This window comes from Coregonus clupeaformis, unplaced genomic scaffold (assembly GCF_020615455.1).
Source record: "Coregonus clupeaformis isolate EN_2021a unplaced genomic scaffold, ASM2061545v1 scaf1420, whole genome shotgun sequence".
Taxonomy (NCBI): domain Eukaryota; kingdom Metazoa; phylum Chordata; class Actinopteri; order Salmoniformes; family Salmonidae; genus Coregonus; species Coregonus clupeaformis.
This window is the reverse complement of record NW_025534874.1, coordinates 100,657-115,834: the sequence shown is the minus strand read 5'-3', so window position 1 is coordinate 115,834 and position 15,178 is coordinate 100,657.

Genomic DNA, 15,178 nt, shown 5'->3' with positions numbered 1-15,178 from the left:
TATCTAGCAGGAGGGTCAGTTAGTCCTCCACTAGGTACCTAGCTGGACCCATATCTAGCAGGAGGGTCAGTTAGTCCTCCACTAGGTACCTAGCTGGACCCCTATCTAGCAGGAGGGTCAGTTAGTCCTCCACTAGGTACCTAGGTATGGACCCCTATCTAGCAGGAGGGTCAGTTAGTCCTCCACTAGGTACCTAGCTGGACCCCTATCTAGCAGGAGGATCAGTTAGTCCTCCACTTGGTACCTAGCTGGACCCCTATCTAGCAGGAGGGTCAGTTAGTCCTCCATTAGGTACCTAGCTGGACCCCTATCTAGCAGGAGGGTCAGTTAGTCCTACACTAGGTACCTAGCTGGACCCCTATCTAGCAGAACATGTTGATACAACTCTGTCTCTCTCTCACACCAACACACCTACCTACCTGATGTCTGTGTATTTTAAACTTTAGATTTTAAATTTCATTGTATACGCATTGTAAGCATGTATTGTATACGCATTGTAAACATGTATTGTATACGTATTGTAAACATGTATTGTATACGCATTGTAAACATGTATTGTATACGCATTGTAAGCATGTATTGTATACGCATTGTAAACATGTATTGTGATGTTATTGGAATTTACTTACTGTATTTGCATACTCACTGTGAATGTGTCCGGGAAAATGGCTCTGAGAATTTGTCATTCAACTTAAAACCACATAAATGTATTTTATGAATATATTGTACAGTGTTGGCCTGATAGAGGTTAATGAGAGGGGCTGGATATCAACACAACCACCTCAGTCTATCAGCAGTTTTCTCAGTGAGAGCACATTGACCATTGACAGACAGAAGGAGCTGCTCAACCTCTCACCCCTTTACCAATGACTTGAGAGTGGCTGAAGGACATATAAGGAGCTGTTCAACCTCTCTCCCCTTTACCAATGACTTGAGAGTGGCTGAAGGACATATAAGGAGCTGTTCAACCTCTCTCCCCTTTACCAATGACTTGAGAGTGGCTGAAGGACATATAAGGAGCTGTTCAACCTCTCACCCCTTTACCAATGACTTGAGAGTGGCTGAAGGACCAATCAGCCCCCATCTATACCCAATGTTTTACTAAATGTTTTATAACGTTGTATTTTTCTATGTGTATCTACCTGCCCAAGGACTACAGCTAAATCTGGCACATTTACAGAAATGTTGATTGATGTGCAGTATCCCTGTCAAATACATGTAGTACATGTCAATTAAAAGGAATGTATTGTGACTTAGAATGTTGTTTAACAATATGGAAAAAAGCAATAAAGTCAACCGCCTTTATAGACAAATAATATTATAGCACTGACATTTGTTAACAGCATTGAAAGTAATGATTACTAGACAGTTGTCATGGTAACAGCAGTAATACAAAAAACATTATTTATGATGCTACTAGTAATAATAATAATAATACTATTATAATAATCAATTTTAGAAAACACTCTAAAATCCCATCATTAATTAGATTAGATGAGTTTATTAGTCACATGGAGAGGGACGCAACATCTTGTGCTCTGGGGGCAGGGTAAGAGTGTTGGGGGTAAGAGTCTGTTGGGTGGTGGTGGAGGCAGGGTAAGAGTCTGTTGGGTGTTGGGGGCAGGGTAAGAGTCTGTTGGGTGGTGGGGGCAGGGTAAGAGTCTGTTGGGTGGTGGGGGGGGCAGGGTAAGAGTCTGTTGGGTGGTGGGGGGCAGGGTAAGAGTCTGTTGGGTGGTGGAGGCAGGGTAAGAGTCTGTTGGGTGTTGGGGGCAGGGTAAGAGTCTGTTGGGTGGTGGGGGGGCAGGGTAAGAGTCTGTTGGGTGGTGGGGGCAGGGTAAGAGTCTGTTGGGTGGTGGGGGCAGGGTAAGAGTCTGTTGGGTGGTGGGGGCAGGGTAAGAGTCTGTTGGGTGGTGGGGGCAGGGTAAGAGTCTGTTGGGTGGTGGGGAGGGTAAGAGTCTGTTGGGTGGTGGGGGGGCAGGGTAAGAGTCTGTTGGGTGGTGGTGGGGGCAGGGTAAGAGTCTGTTGGGTGGTGGGGGCAGGGTAAGAGTCTGTTGGGTGGTGGGGGCAGGGTAAGAGTCTGTTGGGTGGTGGGGGGCAGGGTAAGAGTCTGTTGGGTGGTGGGGGGGCAGGGTAAGAGTCTGTTGGGTGGTGGGGGGGGGCAGGGTAAGAGTCTGTTGGGTGGTGGAGGCAGGGTAAGAGTCTGTTGGGTGGTGGAGGCAGGGTAAGAGTCTGTTGGGTGGGGGGCGAGGTCAGAGTCTGTTGGGTGGGGGGGCAGGGTAAGAGTCTGTTGGGTGGTGGGGGGCAGGGTAAGAGTCTGTTGGGTGGGGGGGCGAGGTAAGAGTCTGTTGGGTGGGGGGCAGGGTAAGAGTCTGTTGGGTGGTGGGGGCAGGGTAAGAGTCTTGGGTGGTGGGGGGCAGGGTACGAGTCTGTTGGGTGGTGGGGGGTTAAGAGTCTGTTGGGTGGTGGGGGCAGGGTAAGAGTATGTTGGGTGGTGGTGGGGGCAGGGTAAGAGTCTGTTGGGTGGTGGGGGGCAGGGTAAGAGTGTTGGCTGGTGGGGGCAGGGTAAGAGTCTGTTGGGTGGTGGGGGCAGGGTAAGAGTCTGTTGGGTGGTGGGGGGGCAGGGTAAGAGTCTGTTGGGTGGTGGGGGCAGGGTAAGAGACTGTTGGGTGGTGGTGGGGGCAGGGTAAGAGTCTGTTGGGTGGTGGTGGGGGCAGGGTAAGAGTCTGTTGGGTGGTAGGGGGGCAGGGTAAGAGTCTGTTGGGTGGTGGGGGCAGGGTAAGAGTCTGTTGGGTGGTGGTGGGGGCAGGGTAAGAGTCTGTTGGGTGGTGGTGGGGGGCAGGGTAAGAGTCTGTTGGGTGGGGGGGCAGGGTAAGAGTCTGTTGGGTGGTGGTGGGGGGCAGGGTAAGAGTCTGTTGGGTGGTGGGGGCAGGGTAAGAGTCTGTTGGGTGGTGGTGGGGGGCAGGGTAAGAGTCTGTTGGGTGGGGGGGCAGGGTAAGAGTATGTTGGGTGGTGGGGGCAGGGTAAGAGTCTGTTGGGTGGTGGGGGGGGGTGTAAGAGTCTGTTGGGTGGTGGGGGCAGGGTAAGAGTCTGTTGGGTGGTGGGGGCAGGGTAAGAGTCTGTTGGGTGGTGGGGGCAGGGTAAGAGTATGTTGGGTGGTGGGGGCAGGGTAAGAGTCTGTTGGGTGGTGGGGGCAGGGTAAGAGTCTGTTGGGTGGTGGGGGCACGGTAAGAGTCTGTTAGGTGGTGGGGGCAGGGTAAGAGTCCGCTGGGTGGTGGGGGCAGGGTAAGAGTCTGTTGGGTGGTGGGGGCAGGGTAAGAGTCTGTTGGGTGGTGGGGGCAGGGTAAGAGTCCGTTGGGGGGTGGGGGGCAGGGTAAGAGTCTGTTGGGTGGTGGGGGGCAGGGTAAGAGTCTGTTGGGTGGTGGGGGAAGGGTAAGAGTATGTTGGGTGGTGGGGGGGGCAGGGTAAGAGTCCGTTGGGTGATGGGGGCAGGGTAAGAGTCTGTTGGGTGGTGGATGGGGGGGTAAGAGTCTGTTGGGTGGTGGGGGCAGGGTAAGAGTCTGTTGGGTGGTGGTGGGGGCAGGGTAAGAGTCTGTTGGGTGGTGGTGGGGGCAGGGTAAGAGTCTGTTGGGTGGTGGTGGGGGCAGGATAAGAGTCTATTGGGTGGTGGGGGGGCAGGGTAAGAGTCTGTTGAGTGGTGGTGGGGGCAAGGTAAGAGTCTATTAACAAACGATCCTCATTTGTTAAGTCTAATGACACTGCTGGTACTACTCACACTGCCCTACCCTATGCTTTGACTTCTTTCTCCCCTCTCTCTCCAGATAAAATCCTGCGACTTGTGACTGCAGGCCGCCCAACAACCTGCCCGCTTGACCCCATCCCCTCCTCTCTTCTCCAGACCATCTCTGTTGACCTTCTCCCCTACCTCACCTCGCTGATCAACTCATCCTTGACCGCTGGCCATGTCCCTTCCGTCTTCAAGAGAGCGAGAGTTGCTCCCCTTCTCAAAAACCAACACTCGATCCCACTGATGTCAACAACTACAGACCAGTATCCCTTCTTTCTTTTCTTTCCAAAACTATTGAGCGTGCCGTCTTTAGCCAACTCTCTTGCTATCTCTCTCAGAATGACCTTCTTGATCCAAACCAGTCAGGTTTCAAGACTGGTCATTCAACTGAGACTGCTCTTCTCTGTGTCACGGAGGCTCTCCGCACTGCTAAAGCTAACTCTCTCTCCTCTGCTCTTGTCCTTCTAGACCTGTCTGCTGCCTTTGATACTGTGAACCATCAGATCCTCCCTCTCCACCCTCTCCGAGCTGGGCATCTCCGGCGCGGCTCACTCCTGGATTGCGTCCTACCTGACCGGTCGCTCCTACCAAGTGGCGTGGCGAGAAGCTGTCTCCGCACCACGTGCTCTCACCACTGGTGTCCCCCAGGGCTCAGTTCTAGGCCCTCTCCTATTCTCTCTATACACCAAGTCACTTGGCTCTGTCATATCCTCACATGGCCTCTCCTATCATTGCTACGCTGACGATACACAACTAATCTTCTCCTTTCCCCCTTCTGATAACCAGGTGGCGAATCGCATCTCTGCATGTCTGGCAGACATATCAGTATGGATGACGGATCACCACCTCAAGCTGAACCCTGGCAAGACGGAGCTGCTCTTCCTCCCGGGAAGGACTGCCCGTTCCATGATCTCGCCATCACGGTTGACAACTCCGTTGTGTCCTCCTCCCAGAGTGCGAAGAGCCTTGGCGTGACCCTGGACAACACCCTGTCGTTCTCCGCTAACATCAAGGCGGTGACCCGCTCCTGCAGGTTCATGCTCTACAACATTCGGAGAGTACGACCCTGCCTTACACAGGAAGCGGCACAGGTCCTAATCCAGGCACTTGTCATCTCCCGTCTGGACTACTGCAACTCGCTGCTGGCTGGCCTCCCTGCCTGTGCCATTAAACCCCTACAACTCATCCAGAATGCCGCAGCCCGTCTGGTGTTCAACCTTCCCAAGTTCTCTCACGTCACCCCCCTCCTCCGCACACTCCACTGGCATCCAGTTGAAGCTCGCATCCGTTACAAGACCATGGTGCTTGCCTATGGAGCAGTGAGGGGAACGGCACCTCTGTACCTTCGGGCTCTGATCAGTCCCTACACCCAAACGAGGGCATTGCGTTCATCCACCTCTGGCCTGCTGGCTCCCCTTCCTCTGCGGAAGCATAGTTCCCGCTCAGCCCAGTCAAAACTGTTCGCTGCTCTGGCACCCCAATGGTGGAACAAGCTCCCTCACGACGCGCAGGACAGCGGAGTCACTCACCACCTTCCGGAGACATTTGAAACCCCACCTCTTTAAGGAATACCTGGGATAGGATAAAGTAATCCTTCTACCCCCCCAAAAAAAATTTGTAAAGTGGTTATCCCACTGGCTATAGGGGTGAATGCACCAATTTGTGAGTCGCTCTTGATAAGAGCGTCTGCTAAATGACGTAAATGTGCCCTTGAGCAAGGCACTTAACCCTAATTGCTCCTGTAAGTCGCTCTGGATAAGAGCGTCTGCTAAATGACTAAAATGTAAATGTAAATATGGTGGTGGGGGCAGGGTAAGAGTCCGTTGGGTGGTGGTGGGGGCAGGGTAAGAGTCCGTTGGGGGGTGATGGGGGCAGGGTAAGAGTCTGTTGGTTGGTGGGGGCAGGGTAAGAGTCCGTTGGGTGGTGGTGGGGGCAGGGTAAGAGTCCGTTGGGGGGTGATGGGGGCAGGGTAAGAGTCTGTTGGGTGGTGGGGGGCAGGGTAAGAGTATGTTGGGTGGTGGGGGGGCAGGGTAAGAGTCCGTTGGGTGATGGGGGCAGGGTAAGAGTCTGTTGGGTGGTGGGGGGGTAAGAGTCTGTTGGGTGGTGGGGGCAGGGTAAGAGTCTGTTGGGTGGTGGGGGCAGGGTAAGAGTCTGTTGGGTGGTGGTGGGGGGCAGGGTAAGAGTCTGTTGGGTGGTGGTGGGGGCAGGGTAAGAGTCTGTTGGGTGGTGGTGGGGGGCAGGGTAAGAGTCTGTTGGGTGGTGGTGGGGCAGGGTAAGAGTCTATTGGGTGGTGGGGGGGCAGGGTAAGAGTCTGTTGAGTGGTGGTGGGGGCAAGGTAAGAGTCTATTGGGTGGTGGTGGGGGCAGGGTAAGAGTCCGTTGGGTGGTGGTGGGGGCAGGGTAAGAGTCCGTTGGGTGGTGGTGGGGGCAGGGTAAGAGTCCGTTGGGGGGTGATGGGGGCAGGGTAAGAGTCTGTTGGTTGGTGGGGGCAGGGTAAGAGTCCGTTGGGGAATGCCCACAGGGGGAGCAGCAGGGGGGGGAGTGATATGTGAATGAAACAGTAATAAAGCAGACTAATATGTAGATATTTACTCTGTAACAATGAGACATCTCCATTGGGGGGTGTGGCTAGGGTAAATGAGGAAGTGATCCATGGTGACCATCAGTAACAACAAACCAGGTATGGTTTTATTTACTTTACATTTTTCTCCCCTCTTATCATAGTTTTGTTTTTGTCCTGTTGTGTTCTAAAATACAATTCTGGTACAAACCTCCCAAAAATACTAATGTGTTGTTTGTTAAACTTTTATTTTCTAGTTTATTTTATGCACTTTGAGATTATTCTTGTTTTCAAAATAATGATGATTATTACTATTCATTACATCATACATAGGCGCTAATCTGTACATAAACCATGCAAGGGATCATTTCCACGCAAAGTGTGAGATTTATCAATATAAATGTTAGTTTAAGAGTGTTCAGCCCCATGACCACGATCAGTGCCAAGTGGTGGAATAAGGGAACTGCTTGTCAAGCGTAGAACAGGGAAAATATACTGTATGTTGAAAATGGGTTTTATTGTGAGAGTAATAATGACATTATTTTATTTATTTAATTATATTGACATTTTGAATTCATGCAACGTCTTGACAGGTTAAATATAATTGACCACATTGGTGCGTAGTAGTGCAGTCCTGTTTTGTCGTGTGTCTGTAAATAGCCTGTAAATACCCTGTTTTTTTTTATTTTTCGTACATATTTTCCTATCAGACTTTTCATCCTTCTACAAAATATACTTTCCAGTCTGTTGGGTGGTGGGGGCAGGGATGTAGCTCAGTTGGTAGAGCGTGGCGTTTGCAACACCAGGGTTGTGGGTTCGATTCCCATGGGGGGCCAGTATGAAAAATAAAAATAAAAAATAATGTATGCACTCACTAACTGTAAGTCGCTCTGGATAAGAGTGTCTGCTAAATGATAATGTATAAATATAAATGTTAGCTTGAGAGTGTTCAGCCCCATGACCACGATCAGTGCCAAGTGGTGGAATAAGGGAACCACTTGTCAAGCGTAGAATGGGGAAAGGGAGATACATAGTAGGTTGTACAACTGAATGAATGAATTCAACTGAAATGTTTCTTCCGTATTCAACCCCTCTGAATCAGAGAGGTGCTGGGTCTGCCTTAATCGACATCCACGTCATCGGCGCCCGGGGAACAGTGGGTTAACTGTTCAGGGGCAGAAAGACAGATTTTTACCTTGTCAGTTTGGGGATTCGATCCAACAACCTTTCGGTTACTGGCCCAACGCTCCTACCCGCCAGGCGACCTGCCGCCCCAAAATATACTGTATGTTGAAAATGTGTGAAAGACTGAGATAATGGAAATCCAATGAGAGGTGGCTGATCTTGCTCTGTTGGAAAATCTGGCACCGCTGCATTTCACAGAGAGCACGTTTTTAGAGACAGGTGGGACTTTTTAGCAGAAAGTACAGATTGGCTCATCAGATATCGTTTCCCAAAACCAATCTTATAGGATCTTTGAGAGGATTTAAGACCTACTTTAGAAAGGCAAACCCATGCCATTCGGGTGCACGTCAAAGTGTTATCCATCCTCGGGTTTTTGGCAACAGGGCACTTTTCAGCCGGAGCTTGCTGATCGGCCAGCGGCGGCATCTCACATCCCTCGATGAGCCAATGTTTTGGATGCAATCATCAGCAAAACGTACTGTAACATACAATTCCCACCATCGTGCAACAGGTTAAGAGGGGTTTCTTTGCCATCAATGGGTTCCCAAATACCAACGGAGAAATAGACGGCCCCCACATCGCCATAAAAGCACCATCCCAAAACGAGTTCAACTAGGCTATGTGAACAGAGAAGGCTTCTACTCTTAATGAGCAGGTGATAGGTGATGTTAGGTGCAAAACACGCTACTGAATGTGGTGGCCAGGTGGAAAGCACGACTTGTTCATTCTGCAGAACAGCAATGTTGCCGATCCGCCTACAGGGGGAGCTGTTGAGGATGGATGGCGTATTGGTGAGGATTGCCTACTGCTAGTGTCAGATATTGAATACAACCAAAAGGTTTTTATTTGTCTCACTCAGTTGTGGTTTGATTAGTAAAAATAAAAAACATAGCTACAAAGAGAGGACCATTTAGAACACTTCAAAGTATATTTGTCATCTCTAAAGCAACTTGAATTGTTCTAATGGTCTCTTTGTAGCTGTTTTTAGTTTTACTCATCAAACCACAAAGGTTTTATTTGTCTCACTCAGTTGTGGTTTGATGAGTAACAATGAGCGTTATAACTCCACGTGAAATACGCCCATCATTCACCCTTCATGGTGACAATAACGACCTTATTTGCTGTATAGTTGGGAAGGATTTGTAAGTCCCTCTGGATAAGAGCGTCTGCTAAATGACATAAATGTAAATGTAAATGTAAAGGATTGGAATTAGGCCCAGACAGTATATCTAAAGGAAATATCCATGGCGAACTTCAAATGTCTTTGGAGGTGTTGGCAGAATGTTTTATTTTACAGTGACATTTGCTGTCGGTCTATCTGACCGTTTCTGAAAGACAAAAACAACTGCAAATAGTTGTGGACCTGTAAACAGATCGTTGGAATGCAGTAATGTTTTGCATTCACTTTTTCCCAAACCTAAATATGCTTCCCTGCCCACAAATTCGGAAACATTGTCTACTCAAGAAAAAAATTAAAATAAACTAGAGTTTATTGGTAGCCTACACACTTCAATACAAAAGATCAGCTGTCTGTTCACCTGTTCCATTCTGCTGTATGTTATAAACCGCGCCGCGCACCCTGTCATCTGCATAGAGCAAACACTTTAAATAATAGCCTCTCTGATAGGCCCAATTAAATGAGAAATGCGCATGGTAATTTGTTGTATGGCTACATCGGGAATATGAACTCGTCATGGCCAGAAAAGGTGAGGAATGTATTATGCAATGATTATGATAATGTATTATGTTTGTAAATGAAATATTGTCTACGCAAGAAATGTCACATTACATCATTCAGACGTCGCCTACAAACGACAACGGAAAAGGTGAAACGTCTGTTCTAACGTTAAACTGCGCTTCGGATCGGATCGCATAGAGCAAAATAGGCTGCTGGAAATACTGTAGCTGATCTATTTACTACTGTGAAGTGGGTCCTATTAAATGAGAGATGGGACGAATGGTAGCCAATCCGAACTTGTTGTAGGCCTATAGGATATTTGGCGAGTATAGGCTTTGTTCTGCAATAACAGGAAATATATGCCTATTTCTAATTATTTTAGAATGTAAAGATAAATGGATTTTCACTAGCAGCAAATGATTGCATCTTGTTATTATATTTAGCTAGGCCTACCGGTTGTTTTGTTATGAATAAGAGTCTCGTCATATATTCCCCATCTGCACAAAGCTACTAGGCTACTTTTGCCTTCTTAATATGCAAGACTTCAACCACTAGAAACTGTGCGCACGCATGGTCTAAAGTTTGCAGCAAATTCTCAGGTCAAGTTCAGTTTTTATAAATGACAACATTTGCGTGAAAAGTGCCACATGCATGTTTTGTGGCATATTTTGTGTGTAGGCAACGTTTATAAATGAGACCCCTGGTATTTTGCATAGAGCAAAATACTTGAAATGGCTGATCTATTTACTGCTGTGAAGTGGGTCCAATTAAACGAGAGATGGTTGGAACAGTAACCTTGTTGTAGGTCTATATGCTACCACGTGAGTATGAAACCATCACAGAAAAGGTGAGGAATTTATTATTCAATGATCATGGAAACGAAATAAATAATAGCCTAGGAAATAGATGGCTATTTGTAATTATTTTAAAATGCAAAGAAACGAAATATATTTTATCTCTAACGGCAAATGATTACATCTTGTTATCAACCTTTTTATTGTTATGAATAAGCTTGTCCATCATATTCTCCATTTCCACTAAATACTAATCGACTTGCCTGTGTGTGATGATTTTGCGGATACACGCTGTGTTGGTATTTACATACGTGTGTGTTTTGGACGTGTGTTTGCCAGACCTTACCGAATAGTATTTGTTTTCTTTCTGGACGCCAGCAGGTATTGAACTAACCTCTTTTCGTTCTCCTCCTCCTGCTCAGACTCCTCCTCCTCCTTCTCAGACTCCACCTCCTCCTCAGACCCCTCCTCCTCCTCCTCCTCCTCCTCCTCCTCCTCTCTTTAGACAGGGCTCCAGATGTTGTAGTAACAACCTCCCCCTGACTCTGGGAGACCACATGCTAAGCTGGAGTTAGTAGAACATGTTGTCCCAAACGGAACCCTATTCCCTTTATAGTGCACTACTTTAGACCTGGAACCCTATTCCCTTTATAGTGCACTACTTTAGACCTGGAACCCTATTCCCTTTATAGTGCACTACTTTAGACCTGGAACCCTATTCCCTTTATAGTGCACTACTTTAGACCTGTCTAAAGCTCAGTTCAACTGTGGTACCCCATCAGAACCCAGAATCTAACTTATAAATTCCTCATGAGCTCAGTTCAACTGTCATACCCCATCAGAACCCAGAATCTAACTTATAAATGCCTCATGAGCTCAGTTCAACTGTCATACCCCATCAGAACCCAGAATCTAACTTATAAATGCCTCATGAGCTTAGTTCAACTGTCATACCCCATCAGAACCCAGAATCTAACTTATAAATTCCTCATGAGCTCAGTTCAACTGTCATACCCCATCAGAACCCAGAATCTAACTTATAAATTCCTCATGAGCTCAGTTCAACTGTCATACCCCATCAGAACCCAGAATCTAATTAATTCTGATATTTTTCCTGTTAATTGGCAAAATAAGCTGATCTGATTGGTCAAAAGCCAATGAGTGAAAGAAAAGAACCCAGAATTGGTCAGCCTGTGTAAACACAGCCATAGGGACCTGTAAAGTCCACACTGAAGTTGTCCAACTGATGTAGGACTACAACGTGTCAGTTAGTTCATTAACAAATAATGACTTCATTTGAATGACGTTATTCTGGCTCAGCCTTTTTCAAAGCTCTCCTCCAGGACCCCCAGGAGGTGCATGTTTTAGTTTTTGGTCCTAGAACTAACACCTTAGATTCAACTAATTAACTTTATCATCAAGCCCTTGATTTTTTGTATCAGGTGTGTTAGTGCTAGGGTAATTTTATTTTGTATCTACCTGCCCAGGGACTACAGTTGAAAACTAGCTAGCTGGCTAAATCTGACACCTTTACTGAAATGTTGATTGATGTGCAGTATCCCTGTCAAATACATTTCTATTCAGGCTGTTGTTAAGAAAGAGGATAGTCTAAGTTTTGGAACAGTGCTAAAGTTGTATTTCAACTGTAAAAAATTAAGTGCAACAGAACCAGTTACAACTGAACTATTTGATCATCAATGAATGTGCAAAATAAAATAATGTTGTTCAACACAGCAGCCGCGTATCATGAGGTTGGCCTTTATGCACTTGGAACTTTATTTCATTTGGGAAACTATCATTTTCTAATTTATTCCATGATATTGTTGTTACGAAATAGATTTGTGTTGACTGTGATTAGCGCATGGGAACATTAAGCATCTGCTAAATTACCAAATTAGGCATACCTAGCTAACCACATGATTCTCAAACCAAACACTGGCCAAACTCATGTTTCTAAAAGGGAATTCAAAGGCTGTTTAGAATGACTGTATAGCCTAATAAGGCATTTTTAAAGTGATATTTGTTTGATTTCATTTGATATAGCCTAAATGCTAACTGTATAGGCATGATGTTGAAGTGTTGTTGTTGAAATGCTGAGCGCTCCTGCTTTAAGTGATATTTGTTTGATTTAATTTTATATAGCCTAAATGCTAACTGTATAGGCATGATGTTGAAGTGTTGTTGTTGAAATGCTGAGCGCTCCTGCTTTAAGTGATATTTGTTTGATTTAATTTTATATAGCCTAAATGCTAACTGTATAGGCACGATGTTGAAGTGTTGTTGTTGAAATGCGCTCCTGCCAGCCTGTAGCGTGTCACAAATGCTTAACAATTTATTCCAATGAGTGAATATGTAGCCCATCGGAGACAGTTTATTCAGTGAATATGAGAACAACATATTTAGTTTTGCCCGCAATAAGTACGGGTTTTAAATCAACAAGGGCTTCCTGTAATGTAACTAAATCAGATTGCAGCTCTAACATAGCTTGGTCAACAGTCGGCGCATAACCGTATAGTCTGCATATAGAAGAATATTACAGGATTTTAATACATAGACCAGTAGTATTTATATAAATGGTAAAGAGAGGTCAATAACTCTGATAAATAGCTTCATTATGGGGCAACAAAACATATTGTTTTTATTCATATCAATTACAGCAGTAGCGAGCTTACCTCCTGTCTTCCTTCTCATGTTCACGTACTCCCTCTCAAACTGAACAGGAAGTAAGTAAGACTAGTCCGCGCACACAGATATTGCATTTTCTTTTAAACCTTTTTTTTTTATGTATTTTTCCGTTAGAAGCCTTTGACTCGCCTCCTGAAGTCCCACGGTACACAGCACATCCATTGATTAGGAAGCACACCAGGGTTTACATCAGCAAGAGCAGGGTAGGACAGGGCTCATGATTGGGATAACCTATCCATTGCACTGTGTAACACTGTATACACCATCCCAGCAGCAGTGCAAAAACTCGGAAAAGGAAGTACATTTTCTTAGAAATGGAACTTGGCGCTGTTCTTCTCCGAGCATTCTCTTCATATAGCCTTAGGCCTACAGTAGAGGCCATGGATCATGTGATTGAGACCAAGCGAAAGAGCATGACCCTCCCCCATTGTGAACAATTGCGTGCATTTCGACCACTCCCTAATTTCATTAAATCATGAAATACAAAATATAAATCGACTTTTACTAGATAGAATATGAACGTATCGGCTGGATACTTGCCTTAAGTGTATGGAGACTTTACATGACCTAAATATCAATATATAATAGGCTATAAACCTATGAGTATTTTTGGTGAGCCGGTTCATTTGACTCCGTTCACATAAGAGAGCCATCATTTGGCTCCCAAATGGCTCTTCATTTAAAATGCTTAATTGCAAATCTACAATATAAAGGTCAAAAGGTAGACTACCATTACGTCAGATAGTGAAATGCGCGTTCAAATACATTTTTACCTGGATAAATTATTAGATCGCCTGCTTAAAAAATAAAGTTTATTTTTAACGCACTACAAACATAAGCCTGGAGCAGAATGACGCGCTCTCCCCACTATTTACTGTTTCTGCAGTAAGGATTCACCCTCTTTAGATAATTATTGTGTAACTTATCTGCGGGTGATCGTTGTTTTGAGCTTAAAAAGCACCTCCTAGCTGCATGTAAATCAGGGAGACCAAATTAACGGCTCTTTCACCGATGCAATTCGATTCCCGATGTTCGCCAAAAAAGATCCGTTCACAAAGAGCCGTTCTTTCGCGAACGACCCCATCACTAGTTTGAAATAGGAAATACATGTATAAGGAAGTAAAGGACGTTGTCGTCGAAGAAACATGTTTAAGAGGTTTGTAGCGTTCTTGTACAATTTAATGTAGACTATTATTTATTGAGAAGTTATGCTATCATAAAGAGAGAGATGATTTAGGGGGTAAGACATCCGCCAAGTTATTACAATATTGATTTCAGCTTCCGTGAATGATAATTTTGGCTAATTAACATTGGTGTTAGTGATCAGCCTAATCAATAAGATCGAATGTGATGTGATAGGCTACAGGGCTATGATTATGGGTATTATTGTTATAGGCGATTGACAGCACATTATCGTGATAATTATCCGCGTGAAAGACTGTGGAAACTGCGCACTTCCACTTCCTGAAAGAAGACGTGCATCGGAATTATGTAAAGCTGTCCACTAAATAAAATAGTATGTCTCGTCAAGTAAAAGTGACGTGCAACAATGTGCATAGAAACTTTTTAAATGTAGGGCTAAATCAAATTTTAAGTTTAAAGCTTTCTGGTGACGGATCAGAAAGGCGGTGGTCCGTTTGGCGCAGGTGCGCTCGATATAATTTACCGGCTCACGTACGCGCATTGTTAACCACAGGTTGAATCGGCAGCACACCTTTTCTCTGAATGCAAAACCCGGTGCCCCGGGCGAGATAAACTGATCGCACCTCAAGGGAACTCAAGCGCTGCATGGGTGTATTCACTAAACCAGGGATGGGCAACTGGCGGGCCGCGACCCACCTTTTGTAGTCCCGCGGACCAATAATAAAAGACGTTGTTTTGGAACTCAGTCTGGGTCTCAACTTGCTGTTGACCGTTAGAATAATAGAACACACGAGGTGCAATTTGGAAATGTGGTTGTGCCTCAGCAGTCACTCAATTAGCCCATGTCAGCTACATTTGTTTTTAGATTGGTAGGTTACTGAATTACAGACCGCGGGTGGGGACCATTGATCGTCAGTTATCATATTAAAAACGGCAAACATTTGCCTCCACCCTTTGGCAAAATGTGTAGAATTGCATGAAATGAGTTAGAAAATTGCGAAATATTCTTTCCGCCCTCATGGCGAAATGTGTAGAATTGCAGGAAATGAGTTAGAAAATTGCGAAATATTCTCTCCGCCCTCATGGCGAAATGTGTAGAATTGCATGAAATTAGTTAGAAAATTGCGAAATATTCTCTCCGCCCTCATGGCGAAATGTGTAGAATTGCATGAAATTAGTTAGAAAATTGCGAAATATTCTCTCCGCCCTCATGGCGAAATGTGTAGAATTGCATGAAATTAGTTAGAAAATTGCGAAATATTCTCTCCGCCCTCATGGCAAAATGTGTAGAATTGCATGAAATGAGTTAGAAAATTGCGAAATATTCTCTCCGCCCTCATGGCGAAATGT